The following is a 14,502-nucleotide window of genomic DNA, read 5'->3' on the forward strand; positions in this document are numbered from 1 at the left end:
TTGCCACATAATTAATAATTTTCCAAATCTGCTGATTTTAACAAAAATATATTTAGTTTCTAGTGCAAACAGTTCAAAGTTACAAAAATGCAGCAACATTGCGCCTTAAGGTGGAAGGCCTTTGAAAAGCAGGACTGGTCACCTTTCTATTGCTTATTGCTATATTTAGGGAACAGTGTTAAAAATCGTGCTGCATAATTTGACTTTTCTTGCCGCATAATTCCAGTGGCCAAGGAAATACCCTTGAAAAACAGAGCCTCACATTTTAGTGCAATATTCCAAAGAGACCGAGCTGTGTAAAATGTAAACCAAATGTTCATGCCCTATGTGGTCTCCGAGGCCCCCAGATTTTAGTTTCTTCTGGCCACAAAGAGCATCTTCTGTCTTCCCGTTGTGTCCCTTAGCCAATCTCCACACTACCCTCTGTTTCCTTCCCGTCTCCACTACCTTACTTTGTGCCACGAGCAAAGTCTCCATTTCTTATCCTTTTGTCTCTCTGCTAATCTTCAGCACCCTCTTCCATTTGACTTTGGCTATCATAATTGCCCTGCTTCATCATGTTTACGTCCTCTAAACCACTTGGCCATTCTCCACCATGCCCCCCTGGCTGGTATACCACAATCCCTCAATGTTCAGTTTAATGCATCTACCCTGTTCCTCTGTTGGCCTCCCTTCCTTCGATACCCTCTGTAGATCACCCACACAGCACTTTCTCTTTGGGTCCACCTTATGTTGCTCATCTGTGCTTTTTTTTGTTTATTTTTTTTGCTTGTATTCCCACTGTGAGAAAGTGGTTTATTAGTGTCCGCTACAAGTAATACATTCACTATTTTGTTAGGCTCAGTCAAAGTTTTCAGTATCTTAAACCTGGGCTCCACCTCTGGTAGTTATAATACAGAGGAGACCGGCTTAATTTAACGAAAATGTGTAAAATATTTAGAAGTACGAAAACAGATAAGTAGAATACACAATGAAAACCCCACCCAAAATTATAAGCATTGAGAAGAATTTAATAAGCAATCACCCCCAAAATCCAAAATATGCAATAAATTAAACCTGTGATATGACTTCTTAAAGAATTAATTGAAAATAGAGCTGCAAGGCACCAGTGGTATTCAATGATTGCGGTAGACCAGGACATGGTGACAATTGAGTTTGACCCTGTGGAGCGCATGCCGGATACAACAAGTAAATTGGCCCTGCTAGTGCCTGGAAGTTGGTAAGTTCAGAAAAGTTTGTAAATCCCGATCTGAAAAGGGTCTTTGTTATTTTTCTGAAGAAAAAGTAATCTACTTGTAGATTAAACCTGAGATTCAGTCCAACACAGTCAAACTGCTTGTCAGATACTTTTTGTGGTCAGTGCCCCATGAAGCTCTGGAGCAATAGCTTTGAAAATGTTCCCAAACTACTTGGTGCCCAAACAACCACTACAGTACACTTCTTAAAAAAAACAATAACAAAAAACACAAGGACCACCGTGGAGCACTTTCCGTGTGCCCTATAGGGCAACAGCAAAGTTCAGTTGCTACTGGTCGGCTTGGATTCCTCACAGAAATGTGCTCCTCAGCTTTATGTTCCTGAAGCCAACCAGAGGGTCTGCCTTCTTATCCTTGTAGATCCTTCTGTCCTTGCGTTTCAAGATGGCAACATTCTTCGGCCACAGTAAACATGGGCTTTAACGGATGGTGGTTTGGCTGTGGGGATTGTACTACAGTAATCCTAGCATCCTCCTGCATGTAACCCTACTATTCAGTTTGAAACTAGTGCTCTACCCATAACAAACCGAAAGACAGAAGTCTGGTAGGACAAAAGCATGGCCCTTCAAAAACCAGATAGGAGATGCATAAGAATTGTTCTAACTTCCTGTTTGCTCCCCTGGAAGGGTGCAAAACCTGTTCATTTGCTTCAGACAGACATGTAATGCCGGATGTCCATACAGAAGGACTACAGTCTGACTAGTGAATGGCACAAGAAGTGCTGGTGTCCACAGGTGATGTTCAGCTTGTCATGCCATGGGTATATTTCCGCACCATATACTATGGTTTTATAGAAAAGTTAAATATGCCAGTCAGATTAGCCAATTTCTACATGTTTTACCTGTCGGGGCACATACACTGGGCACTTAACAGCTGTACCCCAGTCTGCAGAGTCTAAAAAACAGCAATAAAATTCAGCAAAAAATAGGGGTGACCACAGAAAAGGGCAATTTCTCTTGCACACTCTTTGTGTGTTATGGTTTTCTGACTCAGTATCTTTCTATTAGGGTCCTGTCATATCCCCTTTTCAGACTTCCTTTTTTGTGTCTGTCTTTCTCTTCCTTCCTCATCTTTTTGTTGGTTTCCCCTAACACCTCCCTTGCATTTCTTTGAGAACCCTTTGCCCTATTTTCAACTTTTCCTTATCAATCTGTGTCCATGTCTAACCTAACCTCAGATACAGGGTGTGTGACCACACATGAAGAAGAAAATGGTTGACTAGCGCACTCCTAGTTATGTACTATTTTTTTCAAAGTATCTTTTAATGGGTGCTGATGGGTATCGTCTTCTGAACACGAGACATGGAATGAGTAGAATTACTAATGCTGCCTTTTCCTCAGGAAAACGCAGCAGAAGGGTGTGACCACACACCCAGAACTGCTTTACTACTTTCCTCTCCTAACTGGAGAGCCATGTATTGTACTGTGATTTTGCATAGCCCTTATTAGATTTCACCGGCAGACGGCGCTTGCATGTCGCTCTCGTTTCCTTGCTTCTTATTGGTCAGCGAATCCCTTCTTCCTCCTAGGCTTAGAGTTTCTGTCCCTGCAGTGGAGCATGGCCCAACTAGAGTTTCCTGTCTGCAGCCAGTGTCCTCCCACTTGCCCCGCACTTCCAGATTTACTACTTTTTTTACTTTAGACGTGCACTCTTTAAGAGTGCATGTATCTGCAGTCAATCCACCCCCCCCTGCGGTCTATGGTTCTTCTGACTCTCTGCCACCCATGGTCTTGGTCAAACCTCCCTCTCCTGACCCCCTCGTATTGCATGTCCCCCGACGGCTATCTGTATTCTTTGTGTACTTACACCCTCCTGCCCCCATTCCTTGTCTTCCACCAACTCCCTTCCCCACCCCACTCATGGTGCTTGCTCGTCCCACCCTACACCATCAGCCCGCTCTGCTGTTCAACATGTCTTAAAAACATTTACTACACCAATGGGTCTCGTTTTGCAAAACCTATTTAAAAAAAAATATATATATATATATATATATATATATTTTTAACTCTCTGCTCAGCCAGAGTACTTCCACGTCAGTGGCTGTCGATTTACTATTTATTTAGAAAGTTATATATAGCACGAACATGACCACCATGGGTATCCGAGCGCTTTACAGATTGTGCAGTAGGATGAGTACATGCAAACACAGATATTCAACATATCAAAGTACATAGACTTGGAATGTCCCACATTTTCATGAGCCTAGCTTCAAGGACACAAAGCAGCGTTGACTGAGGCAGATATTTCTTCATCAAGAGCCCTTTAACTTCTGATTTGAAAAAAGCAGTTGAAGTGATCACCCTGACTTCGGGGGGGAAGAGAGTTCCAGATCCTTGGCGCCATACCTGAAAATGCTCGATTATAGGTCTTTTCTTTTTCTTGAATTTTTGTGGTTTGAGTAAGAGGGTGCTGGCACTTCTGGAGGCTCTTAAAGCACATGAGAGCTCCAGTTTCTGCACAAGGTACATCGGGGTCTTGAGGTGGATGGCTTTGTGTGTCATGCATGCAATTTTCAGCTGAATCCGAGCTTCATATGGGAGCTATTTCAGAACTAGCAGGTCCGGAGAGATGTGGGTGATTTTTTCTTGTGCCTGTTACGAGCCTAGCCGCAGCATTGAAGGTCACCCTAACGGGAGCTGTTTTCACTCTGGGCAGGCCACACAGCGTTGCATTGCCATAGTCCAGCTTTGCGATCACCAATGCTTGCACTCCAACCTTTAGGTCATGAGCAGGGAGCTAGGGTTTGAGCTTCCTAAGGATGCTGAGTTGGAAGTTCGCTCCTTTGGTGAGAGAACTGATGTGTTTTTGCATGTTCGGACTCTTGCCTAGTATGATACCAAGCAAGGATGCCGAGTCCACGAGGTGAGGTCTGCAGTTAAGAGCAGTAAGCTGATGCAACCATTGTTCAATGACCGGTGATTGCTTGTGGGGTGAGATAAGGAGGAATTCTGTTTTTAGAGCAGTTAGTTTCAGGTGGTTACATGTCAGCCAGCTTTGTGTTTCCAGCAGGACTGAGTTGAGGGACTGAATGTCCTCAGGGGAGGCGATCTTCAGGTATAGTTGAGTATTGTCCACATACATGTGATAGTGAATGCTGGATGATTTCAGCATTTCTGTTAGAGGCTCCATGAACAAGGTGGAGCATGGGAGAGAGTGCTGAGCCATGGGGAACCCCCAGCATAACTGGTGCAGGATGGGATGGGGATTGGTTCACGTTTAAGCGTTGGGATCTATTCAGGAGTAACTGAGAGAACCAGTTAAGCACAGGCCCAGACAACTCCATCCTGTGTTCCAGGAGGTCAATTAGATTATCATGTTTGACTGTGTCAAATGCTGACGAAAGGTCAAGAAGGATCAGTTGGCACGACTCATTGTGGTCCAGCATTCTTATTGCATCATCGCCAATGTGCGTTAGGGCTGACTCTGTGCTATGGCCTGAGCGGAAACCAGATTGGCATTGGTCCAGGAGTTGGAAATGGTCGATATGGTTGAAGAGTTGGGCAAGCACACATTTCTCCAGGAGCTTTGTTAAGGTGGGGATGTTGGAGATTAGGCAGAAGGTCCGAGGGATCCGCAGTAGGTTTCTTTAATATCGGAGTGACTTGACCCATTTTTAGGCAATCTGGAATAGCACCTAGTAGGGAGGATCTAACTTCCGGGAAAAGGTTCGAAGGCAACGGGTCATTGTAGTGGTTGGAAGGTTTCAGAGTCAACAGTGTTTAGCGTATTCTTCCAAGGTTTGGAAGAGACTCCAGGAGGCATTGTTTTTGGGGAGGTGTGGTTGCGCTGGGACCATGAAATCTCTACCAGGTGGGCATAGGGGGGGGGGGGGTTACTGGACTGATCGACGGGTGGTTACGGGCTGACCGTAATTTAGTTTCAATCTTACTGGTCTTATCTGTGAAGAAATTTGCGAATTCTTCGCAGTTGGGCAATGTTCCTTGACCCAGTGATGCGGAGTTCGGATGACTATTGGCTTGGGATAAGAATTAGATGTCCATATGCACGCATTTAGATATGGCTGTAAAAACACTGTACCACAAAACCAATTACACATGCATTCAGTAGGGATGTGGAATTTCATAAAATATTTACTCAAAAGTTGGACAGGTTGCTTCTTTTCCTGTAAAAAAGTCCACTTGTCCCTTTGGTGCCATGTAGAGCAGCGACAAATTATGGTGCAATCTCATTATTTAAAAGCTCTAAGATTAGCCTTTCTGGTTATGCCAGGGATCTTATCATAGTAGGCTTTGAATTTTAGCAGTTTCCTTACTTTTTTCAAAATTTTCCTCAGATCTACATACTCTGGATGGAGGTAGCATTAGGCAGTTGTTCTGAGAAAGGTTGTAAATTTACTTCTGGCAATGGCTGAAGTAAAACTTCTTCCAGGGTTGGAAAAAGTGGTTGGAGGGAAAGTGAACTTGTAAATACTCCACAGATGTTTGCATGAACAAATCTACACCTGCAAGTTTTGCTCGTGCTAAAAAGCAGTTCACAAATATTTTCTTGGAGTACGATTTCCTGGCCTACTTCTGTAAATTCATGAAGGCCATAAATCTGCACTAATGCAAGGACAAATACCATGTGTGCGATTTAGTTACTTTCTTTAAGAATTTGCCCCCTCCCTGTCCCTGCCACCCCAATGCCCAGCACCAGTGGCAACAGACTGGTTCATATATATGGGGATCCGTATTACGAGGGACGAGAAACTGTTCCTGGCTCATAACGTTCTTCCCCAGATTGACCGCTTTCAGGCAGATGTGTGCCACTGCGTGCGCTGCTCCTTTCGCTGATGGGGTGGGCAGTCCTCTTTAAAATGATGACTTTCCCACATATGCTCTACATTTTTCCAGAACACACCGTATAGGATTCCTGAATCCTACTTCTGCAGAATCCATGGCATTTTGAGGTCCCTGTTGTGGGACGGTGGGGCAGCCTGAATCTTGCTGGCAAAGCTACAGCGTGGTGTCTACAAAGGGGGCCTGGTGGACCCTGACCTCCGGGCCCATTACTGGGCCTTCCAGTTGTCAGTGGTGAACGATTGGGTGTTTGGAGACTGGACGGAGCCAGCATACAGGGTAGATCGTCTGGCCATGGGAAGCAGAAACTATTCAGCTCTCCTGTATGGTTCTGTCAGGAAAGACTCTCTCCTGCCCCACACACTGGTGGTAGTGCATGCATGGAAAGCATCCAACAGGTGCCTGGGCTGGGAATCTAACGGCAGAAACCCCACAGTGGGATAGTGACTGCTTGGGGGAGGTTAAAAAGTTGTGGGCATACACGAAATGACACAATAGGAATTGAGAAATTAGATGTCTGGAGAGCGGGTACCCTAGTAGTGTTTGAGGTGTTGAAGGATTAGTACGAGCTGACACAGGGTGAGATATTCCGATACAGGCAATTACAACATGCCATGAAATGCCATCTTCCGGAGGGGGCGCATATCCCAGATTACTCCCCCATGGAGGATCGACTGATACTAGACCCTATGCCCTCCAAGGCAGTTTCCCTGATATACAGGAAGATTATAAACAATATGCCAGACTGTCTTGCCTCACTTAGAAAGGCCTGGATGGTAGATGTGAGGCCCCTAGTCGATGAAGAGTGGAGCGAGGCACTACAGAGCCCCAGAGAGGGCTCTGTAGTGCCTCGCTCCACTCTTAGGGTTCGATTCCGCTTGGTGCAGCTACGGATATTACACCGGTCCTATCTTTCTAGGTCAAGAGTGTTCAAGATAGGTTGTATAGACTCGACTGATGGCCACAGGGCCTGTGGTGGGCACATTCTGCTACACATTCTGCACCTGTTCACGTATCCCAAAAAAATGGCCTGCAATATTTGAAACAATGAGGGAGGTAACGGGTCTGCAGTACCTCCTGAGGCCAAGTGGCCATTGATGGGAGTGTGAGTGGAAGAGAAGTGGTCCAGTCATGTACATATATAGCTCAAAATGGCTGCAGGGGTGGCAAAGCGCAATCTAGCCAAGCTATGGGGGGCAGGCAGGCCTCCTGAGACCAGAGATTAGAAGGAAGACTTGAACTGGGACCAGCTAGCCGAACAGACAGCATATCGCTCCTGAAGGTGTCCGCGCAAATTTGAAAAGATATGGGGTCCATGGTACCAATATTGAGGCATGAATGACCAAATAGGGGGCCAGGAAGGGGATCTTATTAACATATAGCAATCTTGGAGGGCAGAAGCTGAGACCAGCTCCAGTGTTTCGAGGACTTCTTCAAGGAGTTGAGGCGGGCCCAAGATATTATTTAAAACGTGGACAGGCCCCTCTCGAGTGGCCCTTTAATTGCACTGTGCTACGCTTTTTGCTGACTTGTGTTCTTATTTAACTGCTTAATAAAAATAGTTTTAAAAAAAAGTCTCTATCTTGCTTTCATATTGACACAAATTATTTGTGTTCAGGGCCAGGGACTAGTGGGGCTATAGGTGCGTTTTCTTTTTTTAGTCCAAAAAAGTATTATTGCTTCTTACCTATGTTTGTTATACCTCTCTGCTGGGGCAGCTGTCGCGCTTTATAAAATGTTCCAACATACCTTAACATAATGGTGAGGGCCTTGCAGCTCCCACAAAGTTTTACAAAATTCATATCCAAATAAGACACAAATTGACAAAACCAAAAAGATCACCATCGAAAGGCTGACCACCAACATCAGACCTATTGGCTATGCCAATGCTTGTTCATTTTCATGCTTCCCATTGTCTTGTTGAAACTGGTTGCACTGAATTTTTCCATCCAAAAACTAGCATGCATTAACACTACTAAATGATGCTCAAATAAACGTTACCAACTGTTTCACAGTAGTTTAGCAACAAGTTTTTTCTTTCCTAGTTGCATTTTTATATGAACATTTTATTTGGAAAACAAAGGATCATAAATCTTGCTTTAAAGCGTCTGCAGGTATTTGATTCTGATTAGAGGGCCTTTCTGGGAGCATTGTATGTAGCCTCATAATGTTAAATTTTTGAAGCACATGTACACATTCTACATTGGAACCATTGTAAGTAGTGCAGTCCGAGCTTACAGTATTTCCTTAGAGTGCTCATCCTAATAAAGGCTTTACAATAATGAACCATAAATACAATTTCGAACAACATTACCATACGGACACAAATATTACCTTAATTTAAGACAATGCCCTTACCTGATCCATAACGTGGTACTCTAAACTAGCAGCCAAAGAGGTTGTGCTGCAGTCCTGGACCCCAAACAATATGGCCTGGGAGTTCCACACCCTTGACTCAGCCATGTTGGCTTATGCCGGTACAGCTTTTTTTGTCAACCTTGAATTATGTTCTCTTTTCGTACATTTTTCTTTTGTCTGAGAGGCACTTACCAAAGACTAATCTTACAGGCATTGAGCAATTACGCAATGGTTACGGAATTATTCCCACCACGCAATGAAAGTATTTAGTTGTAGTTTTAGTCTGTGGTCCTTTGGTCCACACAGGCCCGTTAGCCATCCAGAAAGACAACTGGCTAGCATGGGTGGGGCTGCCTTTGCTTTTTGAGAACACTGTCTCCATGCTAAAATGAAATCCATTGACCCACAACGGTAAAGCAAGATATCCACGCACGAACTTAACTGGCCTATACATGATGGAATGCAATTTAAAGAATGCAGTACGAAGTCTATCTGTAGCATTGCCTTCTCGAAAGTCTGGTTATTGCATCCTGTGTGAGTCTTTTCATGTTCCATGTTTGAAGCCTTTCTTATTGCTTTCTGTGACAGTATTTCTGTTGCATTTGTGCAATCTGATATTTCTGAAATGCTAAATTACTGATCTATTTTTTTTTTTTTTATTGCGTTTTGTGACTGCCTTCTGGTTGTATTTTGTGACCGTTAAATAATGTAGTCTGTTTGCTTAGACGTTTGGATATGAACCATTGCTTCTGTTTTCATAGTGGGCTCGGTAAGCCGAAATATATTTGGATACCCAAGAATGACACAAAATGATAAATATTTTCTAAATTACTAGAGGCGTTTTTTTGTGTGCTGCATTTCCTATATTATTGCACGGAATATAGGTATGAAACGTTCACTGACCTACTGAAAAGTGTATACTCGGTTGCATGTCTTTATGTTAATTACATTCTTACATAGGTTTTACATGTATTCGTGTCCTGAGATGAATGGAATGTTGTTTTCTCATCTGAGTTGGCAAACGCATTTAGTTGAGCTTGCTTTAAACTAAAGGCGTAGGGCGGATGCATATTTTATCGGATTAGCAAGTTGAATCTTGCCTTTAGTATGTGTTTTGTATTTAAAGCATTAAAGCATTATTTCCTGTTAGAATGTAAAGATTGTTAAAATGCCTGGACTTGCAATTTACTAGACTGAAGATGGAAGTCATTTTTTCAGAACTATAAATTGACAAAAATGTTCTGTGATTGTGGTTTTATTTTTGGCTTGCGTATTTGGCAGTGAAGGTTTTACTGAGAGCTGGGGAGCACTGGCTATCCCTGTGCTCCCCAGCTCTCCTGTCATCTTATCTCTGCACCTTGTTCTATTGAGGGACTCTGCCTCCAGCCCATAAATCACATATGAAATCCACCGCAGCTGTCGCTCCCCAGCAGGGGCCTGCCGTGTAAATCAATCGGGCAATGTAAATGGTGTCAAATTGACTACAAGGTATATGTGCTACTTGTCCCCTGTTGGGGTTGTTGTTCTCGGGTCTTGACCTGGCCAGTGCTCCTTCTTGTTCCTCCTATCAGACCCTTTGATTTTTTTTTCTGCCTCTGCAACTGCCCGTCCTAAAAAAGGGCTGTTTCAAGGGCAGAAAGTGGGGTATGCCATTGCATAAGGGGGATCATATGGTGTGGGCCAATAGTAAATGGGAGGAGATGGTGGTAATGGCGCTGGGTGTGGGAAACCATTATTAAATCTTTTTCCTATTCTTAGTTAATTTTGTTTCTATCACTCTTGCTTGAGTTGTTTCTAGTCCTTCCTTCTAAATCTTCGTTTGATGACTGGCCATGTTCAGAACACGTGCCCTTTGACTGTGAATTGGACTGCTTTTGTTTGATAGACTTCTCTGTAGTGCAAGGATAAACTTTTTTTTGACAACTTTTTGTGACTGAAATGTTAACTATGTGTAAGTCTTTATAGGCTGCGATTTCTGAATGACGGAATTTTTACTATGACCCTAAATAATCAAGAATTTCAGTTACAGGATCTTGTTGTTAGGGCTACAGGCGAGGGTCTGACCATGAAAGTGTACACTAAGCCCACAGATAGAAATAGCCTTCTACGATTCGATAGTGCACACCTGGTTGCACTTAAGGAAAACTTGCCAGTAGTTCAGTACTTACGCATGAAACAAATGTGCATAGATTTAAAAGTCTATACAGAGGAAGCGGCATTACGAACAGAAAAACTATGACAAAACAAAAACTATCCACAGCGTCTGATAAGGTACTATAACCTAATGGATAAAGAGAAAGAACAGAAGTACATATAAAAGTGCTTTGAACCAAATGATGTAATTAACATTCACTGGGGTATACCGAATAGCAATAGCCTTAACTCTCCTTTCAGAAGAACACTAGCATAAGGACTATACTGGTCTATACACACCCAACAAAAAATTAAAAACCCGACCAAAACCCATAATGAGATCTCCCAACAGTGAAAGGCCACTTCCTCTATGGGCAATAGTCTGTATGTGCATACACAAGGCACACCAAAATGGTAGATCTTGGCCTTGACTTACCTGGAAACTGATTAGTTCTACTAACTGCAACTCAAGCAATGTAATTTGCATGATCGCACGCCCATGTGGACTTGGATATATAAGCATGACCAGCAGAAAAATATAACTAAGGATAGTTGAGCATTGTAACCTGATTAGATGCCGACGTAGCTCAACAAGAATGCCAAAATATTTCATGGCATTGGGCCATACCAAGAATGATGTAAACTGGACAGTGATAGAAAAAGATAAAAGTAAATCTAAACACCAATAAGTTTGATGCAGCATGAACTGCAGTGGGTGTACAGATTAAACACTCCTGGATTAAATGATGATATATTTTGGAATCTGATTAACTCACTATAAACACCATAAATAACAGGACAATATTATAATACCACTTCCCCCCTCCCGCCCCCCAAAATCGTATGACACAAAAGGTAATTATGTGAAACAATGAAATCCCGTGGAAAGTGACTAATTTACTATAAACCGCAGAAATGACAGAATGATACGATAATAATATTGTCCCCCAAAAACAGCTTCCAGACACAACATGAATTATGTCAAAAAAGCGTGGGTTTCTGGGATAAATATGGATTCAAAGTAGCCCTCTACATTTAATAATGGGAATAAATTACTATTCCAGCAATCTCAAAATGCCATAAATATACATGTTAACTTATCTGGGGAGAACAAGATTAACTCCCATGATTTTATGGAAACACATGACGCATCAGCACCACACATTACCTCGTAGACAGGAAGACGTGGGCCACACCCCAACCACGAAGGCTAAGAGTTATGAGGGAGAACATTCTTATATACTGCATGTAAACTGGCAAAAAGATACTGGCTTGGGTGAAAATTGGTGGAGTAAATTGGTTAGCAGGTGGCCTGTTAACCTTGATGCGAAGGGATCTACATTCTTACTCTATAACAGCATGATGGAATTGAAAGGTAACGGACTTGATTATTATTTATCCACATTTATTCATAATTGCAGACGGAGTGTGACCACAAGGTCATGCCACACCAGCCCCTATATAGTGCGAATTTGCATCTAAGAGCATACGCAAGCACAGAGAGAGCAGGTGTGTGTATGACTACACAGATCATTCACACAATTCACTAGTGCTGTTTGTTCTTCATTTACAGCACGATTCAATGCCACAAATGAATTGTGCAATATATATGTTAAATTAATGTCTGCCTCTCGTTAATGTATTGGACTTCTTTGAGGATCTTTATGAATTATTTAGTGCCTCAGAGTGCTATATTGCATGCAGTGTGTGGATTGCTGTGGATTGTCTGAGAAACCGTTTGTCTGAATTTCAATTAAGTGTTCTATTCTGAGTGTAGGACTAAGATGGATAACAGCATGACGTGATAGCCTTGACATTACAGAGTAGAAAAATGTAACGGGCAATAGAAAATAAAGTCCTGATGAAAGCCCAGAACCCTGTTGGTAAGAGCTGAAACATGTCGACTAAAAAATAGGGTGGAAGGGTAATCATCCTGGGACCTTTAATCCAGACTGCACATTACTTTTTTTGTTTACACAGAAAATACCCCTCTGGAAGAATATATCCATAGTGCTCCCTGGAATACGGTCATCCACACAACATCGAAGAGCTCTTCAACATTGTGAAAGAACTTGCCACCCCTAGCTCCAGCACCAATGACATCCCGCCGTCGCAAGAACTCTGCGACTCCCTGGCCACCTTCTTCCACTGCAAGATTGCAGATGTCCACGACAGCTTCGGCACGCTGACACCGACAACCGACACCTACAGCCCGACTCAACGCCCATCAAATACACCGACCTCCTGCTTTCCTGGAATAACATCAACGACGAAGACGCCATCAAAATCAGGAACACCATTCACCTTCAGACCCCTGCCCCCACCACATCTTCAACAAAGCAAGCTCCATCATCGCACCTCAACTCCGGAAAATCATCAACAGCTCCTTCGAGACCGCGACCTTCCCAGAGACATGGAAACACGCTGAGATCAACGCCCTACTCAAAAAACCCAAGACGGACCCAAAGGACCTCAAGAACTTCGGACCCATCTCCCTGCTCCCGTTCCCGGCGAAAGTGATTGAGAAGACTGCCAACAGACAACTGACCCACTTCCTTGAGGTGAACAGCATCCTGGACTCCTCCCAATCCGGCTTCCACAGCACCGAAACCTCCCTCATCGCCACCACCGACAACATAAGTGCCCTGATGGACAATGGCGAAACCGCGGCCCTCATCCTCCTTGACCTCTCGGCTGCCTTCGACACCATCTGCCTCCACACCCTGCGCACACTCCTCCACGACGCAGGGATCCGTGACAAAACTCTGAACTGGATCACCTCCTTCCTCACTGGCAGAACCCAGAGAGTCCGCCTCCCCCATTCCGATCCGAAGCTGCCGCGATCACCTGCGGCGTACCCCAAGGATCATCCCTCAGCCCGACCCTGTTTAACATCTACATGGCACCTCTCACCAACATCGTCCGAGCGCACCACCTCAAAATAATCTCAAACGCCGATGACACCCAGCTGATCCTCTCCCTCACCAAGGACCCGGCCACCGCCAAATCCAACCTCCACGAGGGAAAGAAGGCCGTCGCAGAGTGGATGAAGACCAGCCGCCTGAAACTGAACTCTGACAAGACGGAGGTCCTCATCCTCGGCACCACCCCTCATGGGACGACTCTTTGTGGCTGGCCACGCTCAGAACGGCCCGACACCCACTCACCAACCACGCTCACAACCTGAGGTTCATCCTGGACTCCATGCTCTCTATGACCCAGCAAGTCAACGCGGTCTCCTCTTGCTTTAACACCCTTCGCATGCTCCAAGATCTACAGATGGATCCCCACCGGAACCAGAAGGACAGTCACCCTAGTCCTCGTCAGCTACAGGCTGGACTACGGCAACGCCCTCTACGCGGGAACCACTGCCAATCTCCAGAATAGACTTCAACGCATACAAAACGCCTCATCCTTGAAATCCCTCGCCACAGCCACATCTCCGCCAACCTGAGAGACCTCCACTGGCTCCCGGTCAACAAGAGGATCACCTTCAAGCTCCTCACCCACGCCCACAAAGCACTCCACAACGCCGGACCAGCATACCTCAACAAATGACTCTCCTTCTACACCCCGAACTGTCAGCTTCGCTCCGTGGACCTCGCCACCGTCCCACGCATCCGCTGAACGACCACCGGTGGCAGATCATTCTCCCACCTTGCCGCCAAGATATGGACCACCCTTCCCACCCACCTGCAGCAATTCCAGGACCTGCTGACCATCAGGAAACTTCTCAAGACCTGACTGTTCCATCAGTAGCTGCTTCCTCCCCCTCTGCCCCCCCAGCGCCTTGAGACCCTCACTGGTGAGTAGCGCGCTTTACAAATGTTTGATTGATGCACACCCTTGATTATATGGACAAGGGTGAGACCCAGTGATGAAGCATGACGCAATTAGGGTGTGTGAGGGGTCCCATATAAACCTTTTGGTTGCTCTCCATTGGAAAAGGAGTTTTG

The 14,502-nt window shown here is 44.5% G+C and overlaps 1 protein-coding gene across 1 annotated transcript in view; it reads left to right on the forward strand.

Annotated features, from left to right (window-relative positions):
• The window catches only part of HS2ST1 (heparan sulfate 2-O-sulfotransferase 1), a 337,601-nt gene that overhangs the window by 26,682 nt on the left and 296,417 nt on the right, over window positions 1-14,502 (forward strand). The window lies entirely within an intron of this gene.

Source organism: Triturus cristatus, chromosome 4_2 (assembly GCF_964204655.1).
Source record: "Triturus cristatus chromosome 4_2, aTriCri1.1, whole genome shotgun sequence".
Classification (NCBI taxonomy): Eukaryota; Metazoa; Chordata; class Amphibia; order Caudata; family Salamandridae; genus Triturus; species Triturus cristatus.